Source organism: Rhipicephalus microplus, chromosome 8 (assembly GCF_043290135.1).
Source record: "Rhipicephalus microplus isolate Deutch F79 chromosome 8, USDA_Rmic, whole genome shotgun sequence".
Lineage (NCBI taxonomy): Eukaryota > Metazoa > Arthropoda > Arachnida > Ixodida > Ixodidae > Rhipicephalus > Rhipicephalus microplus.
In genome coordinates, this window is record NC_134707.1 from 33,919,508 (window position 1) to 33,937,659 (window position 18,152).

Here is an 18,152-nt window from a genome sequence, read left to right on the forward strand (position 1 = left end):
CGACTGGGTTTAAAGTCTGGGTGAGTTTCTCCAGACAATTTGTTGGAGTGACACGAGTAGTGTGCGCAAATTAGTCTGACCGTTTATTTAGGGTTGATACTTCACAAGAATATGAACCAGGTATACCTAGCGATGTTAGTAACACATTCTTTGCAATGTGACTGACTAATATAGCAATTAAGAAGCACACTAACACATTAAGATGGCCATGGCCACTGTGTGCATGTGGCTGTTGAGTATGATGGCCAGTGAGTAAAGGTTTCGAAACAAGGAACGTCGTATGAGCTCGCACTTGAGCATTTTGTGACGCGTCTCTCTCATGAGCATTCGTGTAATCGTGCTGCATGTGTCCAAGCGTGAACCCAGTAGAACGTAGATAGAGGATGTGACACTTGGTACGAGGGCTAACCTTGAGAACTTCCATTTGAGTTCAGTTGAATGAGCTTTATTTGTCTATTTGGTTGTACAACGGCACAAAGCTTGGTAAGACTGTAGACCTCGAGAGACTTGGAAGGGCGTTGATTTGAACGCAATGAGCAAATGAATTTGAATAAAGAGGACGAGAAAGAGGCGCTTGCAGATCTGTTGTACCGAAATTGCTATTGCTCGTTTGAAAAAAAAAATAGACATCATGAAGTATATATATCTACAAAAAGTAGAAAACGGCGTGCCTTTGCAGGCAACAGCTTAGTCTAGACGAAAGCTAGAAAAGAGTTTTGCTTGAAAGTAGCACCTTTCATCCAATTGCTTGCACTTTCTCTTCGAAGTTCACGTCGTACGCGTTGTACGGCAGCAAACTAAACTATCCACCTTACTTACCGCGGGTATTTGCACATTTACCTTGCTGCAGTGTGAAATAGCGTGAGTGTATATACATTACTGCAACCCCTCATAATGGACACGACAGTGTCTTATGGAGATAGCACGTCATAAAAACCGGTCTCGAGTCTAAGTGCGGGAAGATTCGGTTAGCAAACTGGCGGTGAGGGTGACAACGGGTCCGGACGACACCTCTGCAACGTGTTAACTCAATAAGTACAGTCAGAGCGTAGAATTTGTTCTTTCAGAACAGCTGTACTAGAAAGCCGTTGGCACCAGTGACCACCGAAAGAGATGAAAAATGGTCTCCAACGAAGTGTCTCGGCACCAACTTTCGTAACGTGGAAAGTCATGAAGGCTGCAGCAAGTGATCATAGCGTGCTTCTCAGTGTGAAAAGGTTATCATTCTGTTTGAGGGAAAGTTCTTTCAGCTGTTGCTTTCTAGCAGGTATTTCGCTTAAACGTTTAACACCCGTGCCGCACTGGCACATGATCAAATGCCATTCAGTATTTATTGCAACAAGTTTTTGAAGAAAAAATAACGCGACAGCGTTAAAGAGCACGTGTCGCGGAAAACCCGCCACCAGCGTTGGCCCTGTAGGTTGTGAGCGAAAAATCCCCTGTGCGGCTGTGACCGAAAAATCAAGTTACCGAGATAGCCGCGGGAGGCCGCTACTTGTCCACGCGTGTGCGCGCGATCACACTGACAAAGCCGCGCATTCAAAGAAAAAAAAATGCTCAAGGTCACGAGGCGCGGTAGTTTCTTTGCCCTGCTGCCCCTCCCTGCTTAGCTTTTAGCCCTTTCGTCGGGACGAGAGAAGAGATGATGTAATTGCAGCATGCGACAAACCTTTGTAACTACAAGAGCACTGGACGGATTCTTAAAAATTTTTTGCGGCATTGAATTCATGAACCAATAACCTCTTCTGTGAATTCGTTCCATGGTTACTTGAAAAAGTGTTTCAGGGACCCTTTAACGCATTTTTTTCGAAAGGGTCATGAAATTGAAAGACGAGCCCATTCGGCGATAATAGCGCGCGCTGGTCCAATCTACTGTGTGCGTGTTTGCGTGCGTCTGTATGTAACAAAACATAGTAATAAGTATGCACTTAGCGGTGGAAGGGTGTACTAGGAGCCGTATTTCGCTATCGCGTTCAACTCTTAAATGCGAAGCTTAAGGGTCCGCCTTTTTTTTTTTTCCGGCCAAGCTGCAACACGTTAACATTTATTGGAATTGGACCTGGTTGTATAAATAACAGTGACTTTAAAAAATAGCACTCTTACGGTAATGATAAAATATGAACACACATACACTTATCAAATGTACTCTGCGTTCACAAACAGATAAATGTAAAATGAAGCGTAATGGTGTCAATAGATTGAGTTCGTTCCTTTATGTTGCAACACAGCGACTGACGATGCCAAGTTCGGCTATGGCATGTTAAATACGAAGCCTAGTATAGGATATGACAACTTTCATGTCAAAACCAATGTAATTATAAAGTGAATTTCACTACAGGACAACCGGAAAATTATATGATATGTGTTGAAAGTTATTTGTAAAATAGTTTTGCCCCATCAGGTCCCATTTCAATGTTTTATGTACGCCGCACCGACCAGGCTTTGGTGTTGTAATTGCGAATTTCTCAATCGAATGAGTTCCAGCGATGGTATCATCATCATCATCATCATCATCATCATCATCATCATCATCATCATCATCAGCCTGACTACGTCCACTGCAGGACAAAGGCCTCTCCCATGTTCCGCCAGTTAACCCGGTCCTGTGCTTGCTGCTGCCAATTTATACCCGCAAGTTTCTTAATCTCATCTGCCCACCTAACCTTCTGTCTCCCCCTAACCCGCTTCCCTTCTCTGGGAATCCAGTCAGTTACCCTTAATGACCAGCGGTTATCCTGTCTACGTGCCACATGCCCTGCCCATGTCCATTTCTTCTTCTAGCGATGGTATGAAGTTATAAATGACGTTACGGCTATTGTAGTTTGATTTTCTTGTATGGCAAGGCGTTAGTATTTTAAATCTTAAGACATTAAATAGTTATTGGGAGTTTCTGTGCTAGTAAGGCATAGCTATTAATTCGGTTACATGCTCATAACGTGATGCACCAGCTAAAAATGACCAGGGAACATCCTATCGGGACATCAGATATTGCTGTTGTTATAGCCGAAATTATTTCTGTGTGCTGAAAACGAGGATGGAGCAGCAGCACACTTACCTTCCGGACAATAAACATTTTTAAAAACGATAGTCTTTCTTGGGGACCTTCGAAGCAAAAACCTTGGTCTTTCTGTCTGTCTATTTATCTGTATATACTTTTTCTGTTTCCCGCCCTTAATAATACCCAAAACGGCACCAAAGTGGCCAAACGATACTTTAAATGGCCGAGCCTATCCGCAGCGCCCACCAATATTGTCCGAGATTCAGTCAGTGTTCATTGTTGTGCGATTGTCAATTCAAAAGCAATTATTTCGCTTATCAGAGGCCCCATAACAACATGTCAATTTTTTTATGTGTGTCTTTTAGTAGAAAAGGCATACACAAGTAATTCCAAGGACCATAGCGTTTATCACGTTGCGCTGACCAGACATCGCTTGCACGAAAGGGCAAGTGTTTCCAACGCTTTGCTAAGACGACACAGTCGCAGCACCTACCCGTCGCCTTGTGTTCTACACCTTATTATCTCCGAGACGGGCGCGCAAGGAACGCACGCTTCGTTTTCCCAGATAACTGCCAGATAGCGCTCATGTCTCACGTGTCACATGACTTGATGCGCTCGTTCACCTCCACCGCACACTCGAGGCACTCTAACACAGCGCCTCCAGTATACCATTCACCAATTGTCTTGCGCAGAGTATCAAATAAACATTTTGTGCACTATCTCCAGACGCAACGCTATCGTCTTTCGACGACATTTGCAGTGTAACATGCAGATACGGGGTAATTTTTGTAAAAAAAAAAAAAAAACAGATAGAAATCGTGTCACTTGTGTGCTAAGTCATCAGCTTGAATACAAGAAGTGTCAGTACTAGCGCATAAATATCACTGAAGTAAGCAAAAAAAAAATTTTGTGACACTATAGAAGCCTCTTGGCACAACGAACCCTCAAAAAGTCTCGCGATTACTTGCGCAGTAAAAATATCGAGTCACAAAACATCAGAACTTTTGCCATGGTATTCGGTTCCAATTTAAACTTATACACGATAATTAGACAGAGGAACAAAGTTGTCAGTAAATTGGTATGCAAGCATAAGAACAAAAAAAAAAATCACCTCGAGCCAACGAGAATGAGTAGCGAACGCCGCATTAGTGCGTTAGTGTCTCGTTAGCATGCCAAGAAGAAGTAGTTTCATAGGGACGGCTTGATGCCCTCGAGAGACGTGAAGTCATATCAGCTACAGTGACGTTTAGCATAGTATATATACGAATCTGCTATTCTGTACAAGCGAAGAAGAGCTATTGTATGTAATTTGTCCAAGATTAGGTGCAGTAAGCAGAGAAAATAAAGTTTCAAGGCACCACATAAGATGCACCCAATGAAAGGGTGGTTAAACCAGGATTACCCTAGCTCATACTGTACCAATAAAGAAGGAAAGAACAAAAAAAAACTCCAATGATGATTGAGAGGAGCAAGAAACGTCACACGCGTCTGGCATTGGCATCCTTGAACTTCCCTGAACAACAGAGGTCACGCAGAAAAGCGTGAACGTGAAAAATGAGCCTATTGTAGAACAATGGCAAGCATAATGTAAACATCAGCGGTGTGTTCCCGACCCCCAAGCGCCTATTGTTCACATGTGTTCACCTAACAGACTCACACTACTCAGCGCCCGCTACAGTCATCCAAACACAATGCGTGACTTCAAACCTAAGACTCCGTGACAACAACTCTGCGATACACGATCTTGGAGTCCATGCTAAATAACGTACCGTTTGTCCCGTTTGAAATCATAGAGCTCAGCGCGTTTTCTTGGAGCGAAATCGATCGTGCGAGTAAGGCAACCAATTTAGTATCTCTAGATTTCAATAGCCCGCGCATAATATGAATGATATGATTCATGATTCCTGTCTCATTAATATACCCCAACGTGCTCTTCGCCTTCTTGCTATTTGCAGAAATAATAAGTGGTGTATCTGTGTACCAACCGTAGAGGGCTTTCAAGTCCGTTTCTTAATAATGTGCTGTTTGCGTATGTATGTTCATGCGGAACGTGGCTTGACTGCACAGTAAGGGACTTTGATCAAATAACGAGTTCTTTGTAGTACTTGCTTGCAAGATAGCTTACGTGGCAGCATGGCTCTGGAATCCTATGCTCCAGAGAGACCACCGAATTAATTTAGGTTTATAATACGTGATATGCATATGGGAATCTCGTAGAGTAACTTCTTAACGCAATTCGCAAATTTCAAGCTCAGATTTTTCAATTAAAGAGGTATCGTAAAACGGCTAGGCACCTCGTAAGTTCAACAAATGCACAAGTGCGATCGTCACGGCTATACCTTAGGAAAGTAAAAAAACATCGATAACTACAGACTCTACACCGAGTATATTCTTGATTACAGGCATTCTTTTCTGATCAGTTTTTATTGGTGAAAAAATCAGCTACTGAAAGGCTTGTACGCTTTTGACATCTTGATAATAATGAAAAACAAGCTGATAAACTTGATTAGTGCATTGCCTCACAAGTTTTGTGCATTCGAACAGAAAAGAACAGAAACAAAAATGTATTAAAACATACAGCGTATGAGTTCATTTCTGCACAAATAAATCAAGAACATATATCCCAATCTCTTTTCGTTCGCTAATACATTCCTCTGTTCATTATCTGCGCAACGGCTTCTTGGGCATTACTGAAAAGAAATCGGCACGCAAAAATGCCTTTACCAAAGAACTACCACCTAAGTCGTAGCCTGCTGACGAAATGTAGATAAGGCTTCACACGTCTGCATGCCTAAAATCGATAACATTGCGCAGGCGTTCTTAGAACGCAATTGAAAACACGGTAAAGAAAAGAACTGACGGCAGGAGGCTGCTGCAATTTCGTAACGTCCGTAATATGCCATAGCTTCGAAGAGTTGGAAGAAGTTGCACAGAAACTCTGTTATAGAGAGTCGAGGAAACGAAAATTCGAGAAACAGAAAGACCAGAAAGAAACGTGCGAGTGAAGAACCAACGTCATACCTTTGCACACCAGCACCAAGGCGATACGGCTCCGCAGACAAATTTTTAAGGTTGCGCGGCGCCTTCGAGCTGCTGGGATATTGTAGGATTGGGGAGGGCAGGAGGGTGGTGCTTGGCGCTAAATAATGCACGGGAAATGTCGAAGGCGAGCCGCTATCGATCGCGAATTCCGAGTGTGTAAAGCGAAGCGAGGAGGTCTATCGGGTGAGTCCGCGGAATTCTCGACTGCCGCCGGCCTTTTCTGGGATCAATCTGCACACTGCTGCCGCCGGCTACTTCCTGGCGTCAACGGAGGCATTGTGGTCGAGAGACGCGTCCGTAGATCCTCTTACAACGCCGACCGACCCAGTGCCATCAGGAGCGAAAATACAAAAAAAAAACACGAAAACTTCACCTCACGGTGAGAACAAGCAAGAAGAGTGGTCTGTTTGTGGCGTGACTCGGCAAACTAATAAGGGCGCCTGCTTTAGATTACGAGTATGGACACCAAACTGCAAAGAAAGAAAAAGAAAGAAGTTGGACCGGACGTTTGGCTACATTAAAGGCATAAGAACAACTCAGTTAGCGAGGGCCAGTGACTGCTGCTCTTGCGTCACGCCCTTTATTCCTCCTTTTTAACAACACGGGTAGCGCGCATCTAAACTTCCAACTGAGTAGTAGCAATAGTTGTGGAAAGTTGGTAGTCCGTTACTTGGGTGGAATTGCAAAACAACGAAAAGGCGGACCCCGTCCCCCCACAAAATCGTTCCACGTCCATTAAGACAAAGACTGGATTGGCCGTCGTAAGGCTCGGTGTGTGTTTTTTAATGCAGGCGGGAATGGTTGTGCATTGATGTTTAAAATGCACAACAGTGCGTTTCTATTAACTTCAATTGGCGCAAACATTCGATTCACCAGAACTGCAAAGTCACTCATAGGCAGCGTTATTCTCTTCGTGACGCACGAAACACATGTTCATACGTCACCTCAGTGTATTAAAGCGCTATTATCTTCGTGTGCGGAATCAAGCAAAACATCACGATTACTTCATTGTCGCGAAACGAAACGCCTGAGTTGGTGATACTTGAAATAGCAATTTGGTTTAGTGTTTCTGGTCATCAGAACGACGAGCAGCCCGACATGCGACAACTGTAGCTGCGCAGAAACAATCGCCGACCTTCTCTGAAAGTGTACTCGCTTTAGTGCGCCAAAGAAATAGCTTTAAAAAGTTCTAGATAGACTTGACAATCGCCAATTGCTGGACGAAAGGGTCTTAGGACACTTGCATAGACCGTCCTCGGCAAGCAAGGCACTAGGAGCGTTGTTGCGTTTCTTGCAGGTAACTGGCCTCAGAGACAGACTGCAAGCAGGATCGTCTATCATAGTGTTGTTCTTTCTTGACATCAGTCATTTCATCCCCCTCTTCTTCTTCCTGCTTCCTGTTTTGGGGCTTGAAAAGATAACGCCTAGGTGAAGGAAATAATAAGTATAGCTAAAACTGGCACACTAGTTTTGAAACTGTGTCCAGAGTACGTGAGAAGATGACAGAAGAAGGCTTCTTTAATTTGTGAGCGTTGATAGGACACCTTTGTCAGATGAGTTTGTTTTATGTAATAAGCTGGACCAACGATAGCAGGGCGACCGCGGTTGTAAGATCCATAACATTTGTGGCATTATAGCTTGCCCCTGGATTAGACCCACGGCTGTAGAGTTGCGACACGGTAGTGAAATTGATCGTGCACGCTTTTTTATCTTCCCAATTCAACGTTGCTTTCGCTCTCCGTTCCCGTACTCCAGAGCCGAGCAGCATGCCAGACCAAACTGCACACCAGGCCACCCACCGTGTCCTTGTTCCCCGTTATGTGGGTATAGAACTTTCCGTCTGTACACTTTCATTCGCCTGATGTAAAATTACCGATTACTTCGACTGTGCAGCACACGGAGACAGAGTGCCTTCTCTCTTGTACCAGAACTGCAGCACCTGTATTCCAGCATAACCTCACAGATGTCTGAGCATTCTTTCTGTGCGTTTGAATTAGTGAAAAGCACTAGACGTCCAGTGATGCAGGAATGTTCGAGTCCTTGCATTCACCTGCCTTTTTTGTGTGATTATACAATGAGCGTACACAAACAGATGCTGATGACATAGACGAGGTCACGAGGAAGTTCTGGAGCACTGTGCTTCTGCAATCGCTGTTATTGAATAAATGACGAAGATGCCCACCACAATAGAATAAAAGTGTAATTACACAGAATGGGAGACTTGTTCACAATACAGCAATAGAGTATACAATACAGCATTGTGAACAAGGCTCTAGTTGTGGGTGCCGAAACGTCTTATTGCATTTATGTTCTCTTGTGGTCAGCGTCTTCGTCTTTTTATTCAATGAATCGTCCTGACCAGACGGGCGTCCTTCGAGGCTTTGATTTCATTGTTGATATTGAATGTTTGTGGAATATTTCTTCGTCCAAATATTTAAAAGCCGTGTGCCGCAGAGATCGTATAGTTGTGAGTCTCAGCCTGGTGAAGTACTCTAGATGACCATTCGGGTTTACTGCACGTGCGCCCCAATGAAGGCACACTGGCTTTGTTTTGGATTTCACCACCATTTTAATGCAGGGGCCATGGGCAGCAATCACACACGCACCATCATACTTAGCAGCATAACGCCATTTGTGGCCCCAGTGGGTCCTTCTCACTTACAATAGTGTGAAGAATGCTATCGGGGAATACTATCGGGGGTTTCTTTTACCCTGATTTGCGTGCTGTTACAAAAACAGAACATGTATAGTATCTTAGACACACCATCAGTGCACGTGCAAACCTCTATGTCTTAATTTTGAAACATCAGAAGTTCACCTTTCTTCTTCAACTAATAATTCAGTGGTGTGGACGTTCGAGTGTGCGCAATCAGCAAAGGAAACCCGTCTGTTAAATAACAATAGTATGCCCTTGGTCTTTCTCATCGACCATATTATCCCCTCAATTATGAGCTATGTAATTGTCGAAAGAGGCGTCTCACAGTTGATAAACCTTTTCACAGCTATATAATGCGAGTGCTATGAATTCACAAGCACTGTCTCGTAACTGCGAAGCGACGTTCATTGAATGGTATTCATTGTCACCATTGTTGCAGCGAGACAACGCACGTCCTCATTTGTCTGTGCAAAAGAGGGAGTATGTTTTATTTTCGTTAAATAAAACACCTGCTCTGACCATTTCTCCCAACGCACCATTTCGCTCACATACATGCATACATACATACATACATACATACATACATACATACATACATACATACATACATACATACATACATACATACATACATACATACATACATACATACATACATACATACATACATACATACATACATACATACATACATACATACATACATACATACATACATACATACATACATACATACATACATACATACATGCATACATACATACATACATACATACATACATACATACATACATACATACATACATACATACATACATAAATTTTGCCGGTGAAAACTACTACGTAGATTCTGTCTAGATTCTAAGTTGACTCACGAAAGTAAGATTTTAGGACAATTTTTGAACTACAAGGACACGAATGTCTGAAAGAGTGGTCATGGTAATATGCGACCCCGAATGCACGATCAAAGGAGAAAGTTTTCAGCTGCAGGCTTGAAAGGCAAAACTTTTGAATGGAACAGGACACTTTCAGAACAAATATTTCACGCCTGAAATACGAATGAAGCGGTACGCCAAAATAAATCTTACGGCAATGGAAGAGGCAAAGAAAGAACAGCAAAGGTGGCTATACTCCAAGAACGAGACAGAGAGAGTAGTTTTACTTATTTTGGGGAGTTTCTAGTGTACCCATATATAACTCACTTCACAGATGCACGTTGACTCTCTCTGTGGAGTGTTATACTGTCTCCGGAGAGACGTGTTAGGCATCACTCTCCATGAGAGGACTCAACAGAAAGAGCTGTAACGACTCATTTTTTCATAGAGCGCAAATGAGCAAGATGATCATGCATTCTGATGAACAATGGTGCGGGTAAAGGCACAGAAGTTACTGAAAGATTATAACTGTGCATGCTGGAGCTCCGAAACCGCGCTGAACTGTCAATCGGGGTGCTGCGCTCAAGTTACAGATGGCTGAATATCGTCCGGTCGAAAAAAGTATTTTGTTGGATGTTATCGGTAACCCATTGTAAAAGACAGGGTTGCCTACTGATCTTGGAACACGCTTTCATCCTTTGTCCCGATGGTCAGTCGCCTGTCTGATCCCAAACAACACTTACACAATGTTGTCACTGAGTTGGCTACAAGGACACCCCCATCGTCAAGCTCCATCTATGCAGGGCTGAGGGGCTAACGACCAGCAGTTTGGCTTGGTCCATGGTCACAGCAACCGCAAAATGAGTCCATGACACGTCGAAGCACATGATATCGTGGATGCATGAATGAGATTTCGGCGTATCGTATAGGGCGTCATGCAACAGTACAGCGGCTATTGACAGGTAGTGGCTTCTGCCTTATTCCAAATGCTTGTAAGATATTGTCAACTGTAGTTTTTAAACACCTTCGAGTCACTATCGATTCCCGCTTGCAAAAGAAGTATGCGAACGCCACCGAGATCTACTCAATGCAGGTTCATTATCAGCTTGCACATGCACCGGTTGCCGCCACAAAGTTGCAGCAATAACAAAGTTGTATACTGTGAGGGCGCTTTGCCTGAAGAGAACATTCCCGTTAAACATCGCTTATGACCTAAAGCAGGGGTTCTCAAGCATGTCGGCGGTCTCAGGGAAGCCTGCTAAGCTTCATTAGGTACCAATGACCGACAACAAAACAACACGGGACCCCGGAAAATTATAGCGAACAGATGTTCAGAAAATGAAGTGGCTTGAGTGATGCCTCTGTACTGCACATTTTCGACTGAAAATAAAAGTCAAGAAGGGTATAAACTTGACACAAAGTGCAGAACATATAAGGTGCACAGGTTTCTTGCGATGATTGAAACACCGCAACTTACAGCCGAGATGTGTACAGTATTTATAAGAGCCACGACTCTATTGTTTTCAGTGCTGCGCAATGTCATATCTGCAGGAGTCCGTATAGGCTTTTGCTCGGTGAGAAAAATAAACGAATAAAAAAGAAAGACAGGGAGCTTAACCAGATGTTAGGATCCGGTATGCTACGTTGCACTGGGATTGGGGAGAGTTGAGGCAGTAACCACAGCATCCCGATCACTTTTATTAATGTCGGCGAGTTTTTCAATCCCCCAGTAGGAAGCTCCTATGACATTTCTGCTCGAGACGAATCAGAAATCATGCTCAATTAATCACAGCGAACAAGTGCTCCGGGTGACTCGAGTGTGTCTGCAGGCAGACAAGAATATAAATTATTACAGAACACTCTACTTAAAAAAAAACAAATCAAAGTTTATGAGATGCAACGAGCACAGTATACGTGTCTATTATGTACCCACAGGCTTTTTTTCTAGAACCGAGCTCACCCAGCCAATTATGTGATCGCAGTTTGGTGTTAGGGGGTCACGTGTGTACGACACTGCTTTTGGTGTTTCGAGCCGAGTTGGCCCAACTTTACCCTTAAAAGCAAAGTGACCTAAACAGAAGCACTTGGACAGCTAGAAAGGTGAGCGCTTCGCTTGCCTACAGAGTTTTCAGGTAGGGTGGCCGCCCGTTATTTAGAGAAACCTGCCTTTTTTCACTTCACGGAGATTGGAAACGTGGCGTACTGCCGCGCATACTGTGCTGTATTAAATTGAAGTTAGGAAAGAAAGGAAGCAGACAAAAAGGCAGACGGCAAGGAGGTTAGCCAGAAAGACTTCTGTTCTGGTTTGCTACCCCATATTAAGTGTCAGGGAAGGAGAATAGAAAGAAGAGAAAGAGAAGATAGCGATGAGAAGATTGGAGTCAGATGTTTGCGACGCATTTCAGAGGTACAGTCTGGTTATTAGTAAGTGCAACTAGTAATAAAGCACTACATATGCTGGTGTGGTATGAAAGGACGTCTTTCGCACTATTTTAAATGAGAGACAAAATGTGCAAACGTAATTAGACCAAACAGGGACCAAGTTTACCATATCAGAGGTGTAAATTTTGTAAGCCGGAAATTTGTAAGTGTTCTTTGGCACTGTAGGCCAATTTCGACAGTAGGGCAGGTATTGGGATTTGCTAGCTCATGTTATTACGAAGAAATGAAGGACAAAAGGGTTTCGCGAAGATTCCGCGGAATGTTTTTTTTTATTCACCCACTAGCAGCTACATACACTTTCTATTTTCGAAAGTCTGCCCCTAGGCAAAACATTTCTTATTGAAAAATACGGTTGCATATTAGCTTCGTGTTGAAAATAAGTAAATGTGCTGAAAAGCAATGAAGTAGCTTTTCGCGCTACCTTCAAAGTTATCCGGTGCACTTGTTGTTGGCGGTGATTGCAGGTCGGATCAGAAGACAAGGGGATCAGAAGACATAACAAAAGGTGGATCAGCGAACCTCACTTCTTGACAGCAGTGAGCCTGAATATCATTTCGTGATGAGTAGTGGTTATAACCATTACCCGGTGACCTTCTGCTCTCGTATGCTGGTCGATAGAGGAGGTTTATTTTTTTTTTTTTGCAATACAGCGCGGCACAGTTGCTTGAGAACTGTGCGTGAACCTGAATGTGTAGATTAAAAAAGTCGTAATACGCTATTTCACACGTATCCACGCAAATACGACTGCACTTATGCCGAGCGTTAAGGATGCGTTCACGATGAAACAAGCGCTAAAAATACACACTCTCAGAGAGGACACAGACAAGCGCTTACTAGCAACTAAAAATTTTATTTCGAAACGAACACTAATAAATACATCACACGCATGTACGCCATTCCCGACTTCCCCTGTCATCATCAACGACGTGATTTAACAATATATGCACTCCCATAATCGATGGCACACAACCGGAAACAAACACGTGTCAAGAACTAAAAGAAAAAAACGTGAAACAGAAAAAAACAGGAAAAAATTAAAACAAACAATAGAAAAAAACACTCGGTTATATAACGTCCGAAAAAGCAAATTCCACATCTGTTAGCGGAACTGACGCTTGACTGACGTAACTGTCCCCTCCATTCCTTATTTTTTTTAGCACTTGTTTTATCATGAACCTTTACCAACACGCCCAACTGGCAGTCATCCTAAAGAATACGTTGAGAATGTACGGAGAGAAATACGTTACCGGAGGGATGGACATCCTCTGTCGGTCCTCCCTACGTCCCCTCGTTGTTCTTTTTTTCAATTACACTGTTGCGATCCGTGTTATTTGCCCAATTTGGGTATTTTGGAGGAGGAATAACTAACAAGACCGTCATTGAGGAGAAGACTAGCAACTTTGAAGATAGTGTCTTTACTGAAACGGACATATCTAGCAACACTCAGTCACGAAAACTCAATGCATCATCTATGAGTGACAGAACTCATCCTAGGCCTTCTCGGTTCTGTTTTCGTGCGAGCGTCTACCGTTTGTATGGGTCCTGTATGTAGATCGATATGTCTATCTGACTTGGGCAAAAAAAAAAAAAAAAGCTGGTTCAATTTAGTGTAAGTTAACGGTCATTTTTATTGGGCAAGTTACGAATTCCCATAGCTGGGGAAAACCACCTGTCGTATATTTTGGGATGCTGTACGCGAATCACAAAAAATTACGAAATTCGCGTTACTTTGATAATGTGTCGTGTCAAGCTACTCTAACATATTTTAAAATTATACTTGCCGCATCTTGAGGAACCACAAGTTGTGGCATATATGAACGAAATATTTCAAACTTCATTGTTGAGCTACAGCTTGCCCTGTATAACGATTTGTTCTTTATTATATTCGTTTAGACGCGGGTAAATAGCAAGTCACAAATGACTTCAAGTGTTACACGAAAACATGGGGCATAGCTTTGTTTGCTAAACCAGGACACTCGAAGTACCGGAGTGTAACTCCCTTCTATGTGCCTCTATAACGTACACTGAAGTTCTCACATGGCAGGTGACTCACCCGTACAATGTTCCGGCGTTCAGGTGCACGGACACTATTCCGCCCAAACGACGGCGCAGCTAGGAATCAATGTCAGCATAACGGATCTTCGGAAGCAACGAAGTTTCGGATGCACAAAGATGCACTCAAGCTTCGGAGCGTGAATCCCGAGTGACACCCGTATGTCGCTCCGAGACGAGTTGTAGACTGGCGGTAGACGTTCTCTAGACAAGCTCTAGACGAGTTCACAAACACTACACATTTCCGAACCACGCCGCACATACACGTGTACTCCAACCATTGCTTAGCTATTTTCTCTGGTTCTTCTCTTTGCAACCGCACCGGTAAACGAATGCGCACTGCACTCGCAATCTTCTGGTTTAGTCGAAGTAGGAATACCTCAGCCGGTGTGAGGCACTAGATTTTCTGAGTAATGGACGTCAATGGTTTAGTCGAAGTACGTATACCTCAGCCGGTATGAAGCACTAGATGTTCTGAGTGATGGGCGTCAATGGTTTAGTCGAAGTACGTATACCTCAGCCGGTATGAAGCACTAGATGTTCTGAGTGATGGGCGTCAAAATGAAAGCTGCCGCCTCCGCCAAGGCGTGGAGTTCCAAGAAACGTGAAAAAGGTTTGCACACAGGGAGCGCGGCGAGCGGACTGCGTGGGTGACGATGGTGACGCACGGCGCGACTGAAAAAGCGGCCGAGCTTCTGTAAACGATAGCGTCGCGGGCGACGCTACTAAGGTCGGGTTTTGAGCCGCAGCGCATTTTTTCTTCCCCCTCTTTTTTTGTTCCGCCAACTGTCGCGGAGCTCGCAGGGGGCGCGCGCCGCACGTGCGACTGCAGCGACAGTCAGCCGAGCGGCGGCGCGCAGACACGTCCGGGGAAAGAGGAAAATTACGAAGAGGAGAAAGCAACGGAAGAGAGAGAGAAAGTCTGTGTGTTCGTGCGCGAGAAATATGAGGGAGAGAAACACCGTAATCTGTCATTTCACTCTCTCCACTGGTATTTTTCGACATGCGTTTGTTTCAAGCCGAGATAACTGTGCACTACATAATATAGGCAAACGAGTCGCGCTCTTGCGACGGCAGCGCCACGCAGTGACTGCTCGCTTTGCTAAAATCTCGCAACGCGGCTAGCTCACACCTTCTGGCTCACGCTCTCTCGTTCCTGCCCCTGCCCGCCTACACGTTTTTAAATAAGTCCTCCTATTTCAGGCGCATAAATTCGGTCAGCTTCGCCGTGGAACTGGGAATGACGGCGTTTTCCATATTCTGCACATCCGCAATTTCCATCGTCTGCGCAGCCCGGCGCCATCGGTCCCCATGCTTTCGACGGTGGCTCATAATAGCAATGGGGTGTCCCTCCCGAGCTTCCAGGCTTACATCCGCTTCGTTTACTACGTATCTCTGGGGCTCCGCGCTAGAAGTGCCAATTCAGTTGTTAAATAGGCGCGTGAAGTGAATAACCTATTCGATATATGTCCAAAATAACTCCGAAAAAGGCCGGATGTTTTTTTTTTCTTGCTCTCTGTAGTTCTTCTACTATTATTACCTGCCAGGGGCGTAGCCGTGGGGTGGCACACCGGGCACGCTCCTCGCCCCCCCCCCCCCCCCCCCACAGAAACTTTTTCGCCAGGGCAAAGAGAGCGAAAAATGGCCACTTTAAAGAGGTGCCCCTCCTGAAATGAAAATGGTGCCCCCCCCCCCCCCCCCCCCGAAAAAGTTTCTGGCTAAGCGCCTGCTACTAGTCAGCCTTTCCTCCTGTATATTGAACTAACCCATCGAGCTGTTAAAGTTCGCATGCTTTCCTTATTTTATTTTTAGAAGCTTGAGATCCATGATCATTCGTTCTAAAAGCTGAGAATGATTCCACGGCTGCATGTGAGGCATAAAAAGCACAAACATTATTGTCTCTAAATCTACGGTTGCTGGAAGGTGTGTTAACGTTTACCCGTAAACCACATTTTCAAAATGCCAGAAGCCATTGCTTTCTCAGACAAAGATATAGTAGAACAACGAAGCTGAATTGCTGCGCAAAATGCCTTTTTTCCTCACTAGATCTGTTGAAGATTCCTCTCTGATGCATCATTTACGACGGTACTTCTGATATGGCATGATTGAATTTACTGATGGTACATCTGGTGACTCTAAATATACGGCGACTGAACTCGACAGCGTGGCGACGCTGGAAAACGACAACAAAACTAACTGGCCCCTGTAGTAAATGTAGCTGGTTTTAATTGGCCATGCTTTCTTGTTAAAAAAAATTATTTTGCTTTTGCCCTTGCTTTGGCACAGTGCTCCACACGTGAGAGGACACTGACGTTTGTTTAGTTGTTGAAGTAATCTTGCTTATCGCCTCCGTTGTTTTTTCTTCCAAAGTGGTGCCGAGGCTTCAATCGTTAATAAGAGTTACGCAACAACACTGTTGGCGTGCGCGCTATTCCCATTTGAGCTTCGGCTGGCTGACGCTTATCGAGAGCGCTGTTTTGGAAAGTAGGGAACAAAAATGGCGTGTTTTTGGCGAACGTGGGGCTTTCTTCGCACACGGTCGTACGGAGCCGTGTTATTCGTTTTTTTTTCTAGGGGTGGAGGGGGTTTGAGAGAGTGGGTCTCATGCAATCTCTCAGAAATAGAAGCTGGCGTGTCTTCCGGTGGTATCCAATAATTTTACGTGGGACGGCTTCTTTCGGTAAAACTGGCCGAGATGTTTGGAAAAGGTTTCATGATAGCTCAATGTTTACTTTTGGTTGTGCTTTTTGAGCAGTAAACCAACAAACAGTAGGAATAGGGACTACTGAAGGGCAGTCACGAATGACAACACGAATGTAACTTTTCATGCGCTGAAACAAGGCAGCTTTTTAAAAAAACAGGATGAGTTACTTAATATAGTAACTGGAGATTCGTGTAGCTGTAGCGAATGAAAGTTTCTTTTTTTGTATAGTGTGGACATGTACCAGAGAGACCCATCATAGACACATTCTTTCGTACAAACCCTCAAGATGTCGAAGGCGCAGCCTTGTCTACGGGAGGACTAATAGAATTTTTTTCTTAAATATGAATGATTACTAAATTTATCCTTGCCAGTTGGCTGTATAGTGCTCTGGCAAGAAAATTGGTGCCCAGTAACATACCCGAATATTTGGGTTAAGCAAATTGTTTAAAATTATACTGCCATAATAAAACTGAGAAGGTGGTTATATAAAAAAAAAGGAAGCCTTCTAAACAAAATGAAATTTTTCTGGTGGTTGAATTATCACTAGCAAATGTTTTCAGGAAATGTGCGTAAAACGATGTCTTCCAAATTTCTTTTGAAATAGTGCCGCACTAAACAACTGCGTACGTTCGGTGCGTTTACGAATAGGATTGCCAACTCTAATTTACTTACACAGAGCATTCGACATATGGACACTTTCATAACTTAAAAACGGGATTTCTGAAAACACCCCGCGACGTGCTTTCTATGAAGTAACCTTCTCTTTAATGCCAGAGTATTTTGCGAAAGGTCACTGGCTTATAGCAAATGAAATATTAAAGTAAACTTTCAAATTCTCGAAACAGTGCTCCCGAGCTATTAAGCTTGGTGTCACGCTAGGTAGAAGGGTCTCCCACTCTATAGATCTTATAGCGACGATAACCTCCCGGGCCTTGTAATGAGTCCTTGGTGGTCGTCCTCACGCTCAAAAATCTGCATGCGTTAAACGTGCCAGATCAAAATTATGCTCATCATTTGCCGTGACCGGGCCGCAGCTATACCGTTTTCCTCAACCGACGCAGTTATAAGGCCTCGTTCTCTGGCACGTGAACTTATGCTTCAACAATAGAAAACGGCGGAATCGAGGACGACATCGATAAACGCTCGTCTACACAGCTTGGGTCCCAGTATCCAGCTTGACCTTCAGTCAACCATATCTCGAGCTGAGGGGACACTTGTGTGCCACCTGTAGCTCTGTTCCTGCTCCATGCCTGCTCTGTTCATGTTGGAAAGGCGAAAAACCCTACACGCGAGAAGATGCGAACAAACGATTGTCTGTTTCGCATGTGAGTGTCCTAGTTTCAGTGCTCATTGGGAAGAACATTCCTATACTTCAGACAAACT

The 18,152-nt window shown here is 44.0% G+C and overlaps 1 protein-coding gene across 3 annotated transcripts in view; it reads right to left on the reverse strand.

Moving 5' to 3' along the window:
- Positions 1-18,152, reverse strand: part of LOC119164359 (synaptotagmin-1-like) — a 144,876-nt gene that overhangs the window by 95,509 nt on the left and 31,215 nt on the right. For 2 of the 3 annotated variants that reach the window (XM_075871503.1, XM_037416534.2), the window contains exon 1: positions 14,067-14,305. The exons of the other annotated variant lie outside the window; for it this stretch is intronic. The gene's annotated coding sequence lies outside the window, so the exon portion shown is untranslated. Of the gene's footprint in view, positions 1-14,066; positions 14,306-18,152 lie in introns of those variants that run through there. 3 annotated transcript variants of the gene reach the window in all.